We start from the raw sequence: 9,847 nt of genomic DNA, 5'->3' as shown, positions 1-9,847 counted from the left end.
GGAACAGGCTTTGACATTTGGAGAGAAAAGAAGAAAACCACTCAAGGAAGGACTGTGTTGCTTATACCACATGTATCAAAGGCTGCTGGCTCATGTGAGAAAGTCAGCAGACATCTGATCTTTGTCCATTGCAAGGGAGAAATCAGCAATCAATGAAGCTAGAACAGTCTCTGTACCAGATCCAACTCATAAATCCATCTGCAAAGGATCAAGGAAATATGAAGGCTCCAGATTACCTTAAAGTCCTCAGTCCCTTGGTTAGAATGCGCCATTAGTATATTTTCATAGTCCAAATGCTGGAGCAGGAGAGCAGCAAAGAGGCAAAATGGAGATGTTTCCAGGTCAGGACCTTTTAGCTTCAGCCAAGTAAAGGGAAATCTGTTCTCACTGTGAAAGATGGTGTTTGGAGTCACATGGGCAAGTTACATGTCCATCACCTCCACCTATATTCTAGTTAGAACGTTCACAAAAAGTCCATTAAGGGTAGACAGGCGTTTTCCAGGGTTCATTGTCAGCTAAGTGCTCCTTAATGGGCCATTCAACTTGACTTGTCCCTTCAGGTGCTGGCTAAATACTTTGTGGGCCTTAGCTATGTTTACTACATGTTAAACTCATAACTTTAGATACCAAGATGAATATACAAGCATAGAAATAGCATAATCATAAGTACCAGCTATTTCCCGTACATGACTATTCCCAAAAGAGATTCTGAAATTTAAAAAAAAAAAAATCTGAAAGAGGCAGAGGTTCACAGATTTGCAAACCTAAAAACCTGTGTTATGCTTTACACCACCCAAGCACATAACTTTTTAATGTTCGTAAACCCAGTAACGGCAAATGAACACTGAATAACCATTAACCTGAATGTGTGCCAGCCAGTATGCCCTCACTGACTAAAGTGGTCCGTAGTCATGCAAATCAATCCCATTGTCTTCAGTAGGACTGATCAAATGATTAAGAGTTTACAGAATTAGGTTCCAAGTTTGTAAATTGTTCTGGATGAACTGAGAATGCCTGAGCTGTCAGATCAGAAGGAGCTTCATTCGAATATAAGGTGGGCAGATGTGTGATAAGTAGATCCGTTGCTAAGATGAAGAACATATTTTCAGCAAAGTTCTTGGCAGGTTCCTGAGGCAGCCGGTTTAAGGCCGTCAGTGTCTGGCATTATAATTTTCACTTATAGTTCTCTCACCCACAAAGTTGGAAAATGAGGCATTTCTTTTCTTTGTTTTGCTGCTCCAGTTCCAGATAACAAAAAATGCATATTAGACTAGTTGCAAAGAAGAATTCTGTGTACACTGGGGACAACACTTGATTCCCATCAGGCTGAAGAACTGGGCTGACATCAGAATCCAAACATCATCTGGTCAGTGCAAGCAGAGGCATTCCCGTAATGATTTGGACTTGAGGTGATGCAGTATGGATGTCATGGATAATTCAGACCAATGGGGAGAAAGAATAAAAAAAAAAAACACTGTTTAAACACCATCCATCCCCCCACCCCTCCCCTCTGGAGGGCTCCTGACCAATTTAACAGCAAAATACATATGCTAACAAACTTAAACAAAGCCTGACCCTAAATTTAAGTTTGTTAGCATATGTATTGTGGTGTTAAAGCCATATGAAGAATGAATGCCCTCCCTAGCCATGTTCTACTCCTTTAAGGAGATTTAACAAATATTTTACCATATTAGCACTACTATCAAACATGCAGAAGCCTGTAACTGCAATAGAAATTGAGCAGGTGGAGATGCTAGGGATAGTTCTCCAAAATTAGGTTATAAAATCCTCTGTTTGCACCTAGGATTACAGAGTCTCTGTCAGACCAAAGCTTACAGCAGCCTTGCCATGGAAGGGAGTTCAGATACCTCTGCAGTTTTATCAGATATTTCTGCAGTCACTTTCCACCTCAGTTTGCATCATACTCTGACTTAAGGAAAACATGCTTTGTTCTGTGCCACTGCTGCCATCCAGAGCCAGTCTGAATCGTTGTTGTTTCAGAAAATTAACTCCAGGAGCATGGATTTCAGCTAGAGCTTATTGCTGCAGTGTTGTAGCAACTAACACCCAGCATTTACACACACACACACAAAAAAATCAATCAATGCAAACTGAGCAATAGAGAAAACATACTTTGAGAAAATGGCCCTGCAAGTTTGAATACTTTGAATGTTATGCTCAAGGATGGGAAATGTGGGTCTCATAGAACAAAGTCATTGGTTTTCCTTTGCTGTCACCTTTTGTGAAGTGCATATCCTGCTTCATTTACATTCCTGTCAACATCCCTATCCCCTCGCTTAGAAACAAGGAGGCAGACCACAGAGCTCAGGCAGGAAATGGAAAAACAGTGATGCATCTTTTTATGTTTAGGATTCTTTCAATGAGAATGGGCTCATACCATGGAGTGACAAGTGGGCTAAATAATCTCTGCAGTTACTTTAAGACTTCTTTTCTACCTAAACCCAAGCTCTTCTAGACACTTAAGCCCACCGTTTCAAACATGGGTGCTAAAACCTAAATCCAGGTTTGGGCTCCCAGCTAACTGAAATTATTTTCTTTAAGTACCCACAGCTCTTATCGACATCCACTGAAGTCAAATGGGCATCACACTCCTGGGATTTAAAAAAGAGCCACTTTTATTTAGGGACGTAAATTAGGATGTGCACACTTGAAAGTTTTGCCAATTCTGCCCACAGCTTCCTGGGCACAAGTCCCACCAACTTCATTATATTCCAAGCCCGACTGATTGCAAGGCTTGTCAGTGGCAGTGTCCATTCACAGGCCTGGTCTACACTAAGTGTTTAAACCAATTTTAGCAGCGTTAAACTGATTTAACGCTGCACCCGTCCACACTATGAGGTCCTTTATATCGATATAAAGGGCTCTTTAAACCGATTTCTGTGCTCCTCCCCGACGAGAGGAGTAGCGCTGAAATCGGTATTACCATATCGGATTAGGGTTAGTGTGGCCACAAATCGACGGTATTGGCCTCCGGGCGGTATCGCACAGTGCACCACTGTGACCACTCTGGACAGCAATCTGAACTCGGATGCAGTGGCCAGGTAGACAGAAAAAGCCCCGTGAACTTTTGAATTTCATTTCCTTTGCCCAGCGTGGAGCTCTGATCAGCATGGGTGGTGATGCAGTCCCAAATCCAAAAAGAGCTCCAGCATGGACCGTACGGGAGATACTGGATCTGATCGCTGTATGGGGAAACAAATCTGTTCTATCAGAGCTCCATTACAGAAGACGAAATGCCAAAGCATTTGAAAAAAATCTCCAGGCTATGATACAGAGTCCACAGCACAGTGCTGTGTGACAAGCGTAACGGAAAGCCAGAGAATCACATGGAAGCTCATGGAGGGAGGGAAGGGGTACTGAGGACTCCAGCTATCCCACAGTCCCCAGCAGTCTCTGAAAAATATTTGCATTCTTGGCACTCCCAGTGCCTGTAGAGTCAAACACATTGCCCGGGGTGGTTCAGGGTATAGCTACCCCTCCCCGCCCCCCCATGAAAGAAAAGGGAAAAAAATCGTTTGTTGACTTTTTTCAATGTCACTGTATGTCTACTGCATGCTGCTGGTAGACACGGTGCTGGGGCAATGAACAGCAGCATCCTCTCTCCTCCCTTCCCCAGTGGCAGATGGTAAAGTGCAGTAGAACTGGTAACCGTCCTTGTCATCAGCCCATGAGTGCTCCTGGCTGGCCTCAGGTGAGGTCGGCTGGGGGCGCCTAGGTAAAAAATAGGAATGACTCCCGGTCATTCCTAGTAGATGGTATAGAACAGCTGGTAACCGTCTTCATCATAGCAACTGGGGGCTGAGCTCCATCAGCCCCCTCCCTTTCATGTGTAAAGAAAAGATTCTGTATTGCCTGGACTATCATAGCAGTGGGATGCTGGGCTCCTCTCCCCCGCACCGTTTAATGTCCTGCCTGGACTATCATAGCAGCTGGAGGCTGCCTCTCCCTCATTTTATCTCACTAACAAGTCACTGTTTCTTATTCCTGGATTCTTTATTACTTCATCACACAAATGGGGGGACACTGCAATGGTAGCCCAGGAGGGTTGGGGGAGCAGGGAAGCAACGGGTGGGGTTGTTGCAGGGGAACCCCCTAGAATGGCATGTAGCTCATCATTTCTGCGGGATCTGACACGGAGCGGCTGCGCTCTCTGGTACACTGGTTCTCTAGTACACTTGCCCCATATTCTAGGCAGGACTGACTCTATTTTTAGATACCATAAAGGAAGGATTGACTCGAGGAGTCATTCCCATTTTTGTCTTTGCGCCCCCGGCCGACCTCAGCCAGGGGCACCCATGACAGCAGCAGATGGTACAGAATGACTGATAACCATCATCTCATCGCCAATTTACAATGGCACAGCAGACGGTACAGAACAACTGATAACCATCTGCTATCTTGCAAAGGCAAATGAATGCTGCTGCGTAGCGCTGCAGTACCGTGTCTATTAGCAACATCCAGTAGACATACGATGACAGTAAAAAAAAGCTGAATGGGCTCCATGGTTGCCGTGCTATGGCGTCTGCCAGGGCAATCCAGGGAAAAAGGGAGAGAAATGATTGTCTGCCGTTGCTTTCACGGAGGAAGGAATGAGTGACGACATTTACCCAGAATCACCCGCGACACAGCTTTGGACCATTATGCATTGGAGTCTCAACCCAGAATTCCAATGGGCGGGGGAGACTGTGGGAACTATGGGATAGCTACGGGATAGCTACCCACAGTGCAACGCTCCAAAAATTGACGCAAGCCTCGGACCATGGACGCATACCACCGAATTAATGTGCTTAGTGTGGCCACATGCACTCGACTTTATACAATCTGTTTTACAAAACTGGTTTATGTAAAATCGGAATAATCCCGTAGTGTAGACATACCCACAGCAAAGCTTCATTCCCTGAACTGACTGTCTCGGAGACAAAGTTCTGCAGGACAAAACTTCAGAGCAGAGCTGGAGGGGGCAACCTTGCAAGACCCAGTTCAATACCCTATGAAGTCAGTGAATATCCTCCACTATTTGAGCAAGCCTTTGATCGGGCCCTCAGTGCCATCCTGCCAGTGAGGATTGCATATGAACATTTTGTCATGGGCATATGCAGGTGTTGGAATCTTGTAGAGGAGTGCACCAAGGAGTATATACAGGGAGAGAGGGGGTGCAAAATGGTGTGCACACGGGTGGAGCTTGGACTGAGGCCCCAAAGTCAATCTAGTCTTGGATGTGTACAGTGTCCAAGCCAATGGGAGCTGCCAGAAGCAGCGCGGGCCAAGAGACATACTGGCCGCCACTTCCAGCTCCTCCCATTGGCTTGGAGTGGCAAACCGCAGCCACGATCGACTGAACCTGCAGACGCAGCAGGTAAACAAACCGGCCCAGCCCACCAGGGGCTTTCCCTGCAGAAGCGGCAGAACAAGTTTGGGAACACTGCAGTAGATCATAGTCTTTGCAAAGATATGTTACATGGCATATCTAGCATAAAACATTTCACAGCTATGTCATATTTACACTCACAAGCATATTTCCATAAAGCATTACGGAGTGCAATGTCACCAATGCGGACACAGTGTGTGCGCTAAGACATGGCATAGCTAAGTGTTGCAACAGAGGATATTGGTACTGAAGGAGAAAAACGCCCTTCAAGTACAGCTGTGTTATAGCAGACATCACCAGCTGGTGCTGGTATGCATAGCTTCAGAGTTTCATTTTCTTGGTGTAAGCAGAGTCAGGATGAGCTCTACCCTGACATCTGGTGGTGAATTATGGGAAGTGCGGAAAGAATGTCAGGAAGAGTGAATTCTCAGATATTTGCATGGGCACGCCCAGCATAGCCCAGTGCAGCCTGGGAGGGTCATTTTGACAGCTCTGGGATCCCCAATTTCTTTGTTATTGGGGCAGGACAAATAAAGTGTTGTCACCTGATTATGTGAATGAGGAACTAGGAGACTGCTTTATGACAGAGATGTCTCAATATAACTTAAGTGACACTTGCTAAACAAGGGACATGGGTTGGGAGGTTGGGGATTGGTGTGTGTACCTGAGGGCATAGGTCCCTTTTGAGGGCTTGGAACACCAATTGCACAGCCGCCTCTCTCCACTATAAAAGAGTAGAGCTAATTTTGCATTCCATTAGGAGTCCATCTAGAGACTATTAAGCTGAGTTCATGTTGGGCCAATGGTGCACCAGTACCAGGGCTCCCCTACTAAGAGCTGAAATCACTGAGTGCTGTGTTAACTAGTGGGGGAGCCTGAAGACCTATTGTTAAGTGGTTGGCAGAGCGGAGCAGTTTGCAGCATGTTGGAGCAACCCATGGAACAGTGAGTGGAGTGGAGTGGTTTGTGGGGACAGCTGGAGTGGGTCACGGGTCGGCTGGAGGAGCAGCACAGCTGGTGTAGTGGAGCTGGTCATCGTGAAGGCTGCAGCAGAACTCCATGGAGAGGCGGAGCAGTTGGCCCCTGGCCCACGTAAGGTGCCCCTTAACATCTTGTGTGGACTTCCCCCCACCATTTCCACCCAAACTGGGGAGGTAAAACTCTGCAGATAAACTTTTGAATTCTGGGGTGGCACTGACCAGACTTTCGGGTTGTTGGACTTTGGGGTGATTGGACTTAAGACCCTAAGGGGGAAAGGATATTGCCAAACGTACTTGGAGGTGGGTTTTTGCTTATGGTTTGTGTTATAATCCTGTTTGTGGTGTTTCTCCAATAGGATGCAGCATTGTTTCCTTCCTTTATTAAAAGGATTTTGCTACACTCAGACTCCATGCTTGCGAGAGGGGAAGCATTGCCTCCTAGAGGCGCCCAGGGGGGTGTAGTATGTAAGTGTCCCAGGTCACTGGGTCGGGGCTCGAGTCTGTTATGCATTGTGTTATTGAAACAGAACCCCTGGATACTGAACCCGGCCCTTGTTGCTGCCAGCTCAGAGGGGCAGAAGGGTTACATTGGCATGCAACCACTGGTCAGTTTTGAAGAAACACTATGTTAGTTTTGCTATTAAGTTTCTTTTTGAAGGAGCTGTTGAAAACAGCAGAAGAGTTTGTTCTCTGCTTTAATCTTTGTAACTAGAGTCAGTTCTTGGGGCAGAGTAACACTGAGAAGCTAGTGTTTGGGCTGAAAGCCCTGTAAGAGGGAATTGGTGTGTGCTGTTTGTGAATGCCTCTGTTCCAGGACTGGTGGGCACACGTAAACAGAACAAGTTGCACTAAGAATATACGCAGACTCTGCATCGCTTATCTCCTCCAACAGGAAGCCAACCTACAAAGTCCTGAAATAGGCTATCGCTCAGCAGAGGGGGCCACACCTGCGCTCGTTCAATGGTAATTAAATGTGAAGGCTCCAATTCTGCGCCCATATGTTGAGTAGCACCTTATTCCTCAAGCATTTCCACTGAAGTCAATGGATCTTTCAACTAGAATCAGAACCCTGCCTTCACTGCACAGCCAGGCTAGGAAAGAACATACACACTACCGCATGTATACAGGCAGCTCAGTCAGAGAGGAGGAGACCCAGCTGCTTCATGGGAGATGTAGTCTGCACAAAGAGCCAATCCATAGGAACGAATGGGCCTGCCTCATGGGTGTTACAGTTCAATGAGGCACCATACAGAGCTGCAATTTAATGTTGAATTGACTCAAAACTAAACATTTTGGTTCAGTTCAAAAATCTGAAATATTTTGATTTGGGTCCCATAAGCCAAAAACAAAAAATATTGTGGAGATTTTCCCCTCAACGGTATTTAAAAATTTCTGCAAAACAAAGTTCACAGGAAAATTTCAATTTGAAGTCATATCTCAATCTGAAATCATATTTTCTGTCAAAAAATAATCTTTTCCATGGAAAATTCCCAGCCCAGCTCTAGCAGAAAACCCAGGCAACAGGTCTCTGAAAGTGCAACGCCACTGCCCCAGGGTGATTGGCTCCAGTACCAGCTTAGCCGATCCAGAGGGAGGGATGGCACCTGGGGCTATCAAGGATAAGGGAGAATCAGAGCTAGGGGGAGAGCCCCAGTGAGAGACTCCTGGTGTGTTAGAGCTGTCTGAGTGGGAGTCAGGGGCAGGCCCCAGAAAGAAGCAGATGTTTCTTGGGGGAAGGCTGATGGAAAGAAGAGCAGCAAGTGGGGTTTGCTGACTTCCCTAAGCCAGAGAGCAGGGCCAGAGGGCTGAAGCAGGGAGCAGCAGAGAAGCTTCCCCACTGATGTCTCCATGCCAGACAGCTAGACCCAGTGAGAGGGCTGCAGGGTGTGAACAATACTCCCAAGGTAAAGATCTCCCAGCAGAGAAGCCATTAGGGTTCCAGCGAGGAACATAAGAACGGCCGTACCGGGTCAGACCAAAGGTCTATCTAGCCCAGTATCTGTCTAACGACAGTGGCCAATGCCAGGTGTCCCAGAGGGAGTGAACCTAACAGGCAACGATCAAGTGATCTCTTTTCTGCCATCCATCTCCATCCTCTGATGAACAGAAGCTAGGGACACCATTCTTTACCCATCCTAGCTAATAGCCATTTACAGACTTAACCACCATGAATTTGTCCAGTTCTCTTTTAAACAATGTTATAGTCCTAGCCTTCACAGCCTCCTCAGGTAAGGAGTTCCACAAGTTGACTGTGCGCTGCGTGAAGAGGAAGAGCAGGGTTGCACTCCAGTTAGTGGGGCTAGAGGAACTGGCCTGGCAGAAGGACAGAAGAGGATTGACTGTCGCAGAAGACACCGGAGGCTGGCAAGGCAGAGAGGCTGATGGTTGTGCCGGCTGGGAAGAATGGGGTTTTATGGACTATATACACTGGGTGTGGGAAATGAACTACGTTCGGAATTCTTGCTGAGGACTATTTGAACTAGTTTTTGTAATAAGCCACAGGATAAGCTTGGATGGAGTTACTTGGAACTCTTTATAGTAAAACTGAGGCAGGCGTTTGAGCTCTGCCATGTTAAATGTTCAATTTCACACCACTCTACTGAATCTCAAGACCCATGACAATATTCTTGTTAGAAGGACTAAACTGGTCCAAGTTAGTTCATATATAGGACATAGGCGAGGAAGAGACCTCTGGTCCACAGAGTCCAGTCCCCAGCTGTCACAGGCAACCCCATCATACAATTCCCTTCATATATTTAATCAAGCAAATGCAACTTCTAGATTTCTTCCAGCTAAATCCTCATTGGTGATTAAACATCTTGTTCATACTGGGTGAATTGCACTACGCTCTTAGCTACGTGATACAAACCTGAGCCTCCTTTATTCTCAAGGGCTTATATTACCCGGTATTTGTATTACAGAGCACACAAGCCCCAGTCGAGATTGGGGTCCCATGATGCTAGGTACAGTAACTCCTCACTTAACGTTGTAGTTATGTTCCTGAATAAAGTGACTTTAAGCGAAACGATGTGAAGCGAATCCAATTTCCCCATAAGAATTAATGTAAATGAGGGGGTTAGGTTCCAGGGAAATTTTTTTCCCACCAGACAAAAGTATATATACACACACACACACACACACACATACATACACACACAGAGTATAAGTTTTAAATAAACAATTTAATACTGGTACACAGTGATGATGATTGTGAAGCTTGGTTGAGGTGGAGGAGTCAGAGGGTGGGATATTTCCCTTACTGCTAAATGATGAACTAGCAATTGGCTGAGCCCTCAAGGGTTAACTCTCTCTCCACACAAAGCCGCAGGAATGGAGGGAGATATGTGCATTTCCCTACACTGCCTTGTTAATTAGTGAGACGCAGCTGTTTTAAGTCCTGGTCTGTCCCCCCTGCTCTATGGAAGACGGGGTGAGCAGTCCAAAAGTTCAGCTGTTTAGGTTCTACAGTGACCACCAA

Source organism: Gopherus flavomarginatus, chromosome 6 (genome assembly GCF_025201925.1).
Source record: "Gopherus flavomarginatus isolate rGopFla2 chromosome 6, rGopFla2.mat.asm, whole genome shotgun sequence".
Classification (NCBI taxonomy): Eukaryota; Metazoa; Chordata; order Testudines; family Testudinidae; genus Gopherus; species Gopherus flavomarginatus.
Note: the sequence above shows the minus strand (reverse complement) of the source record.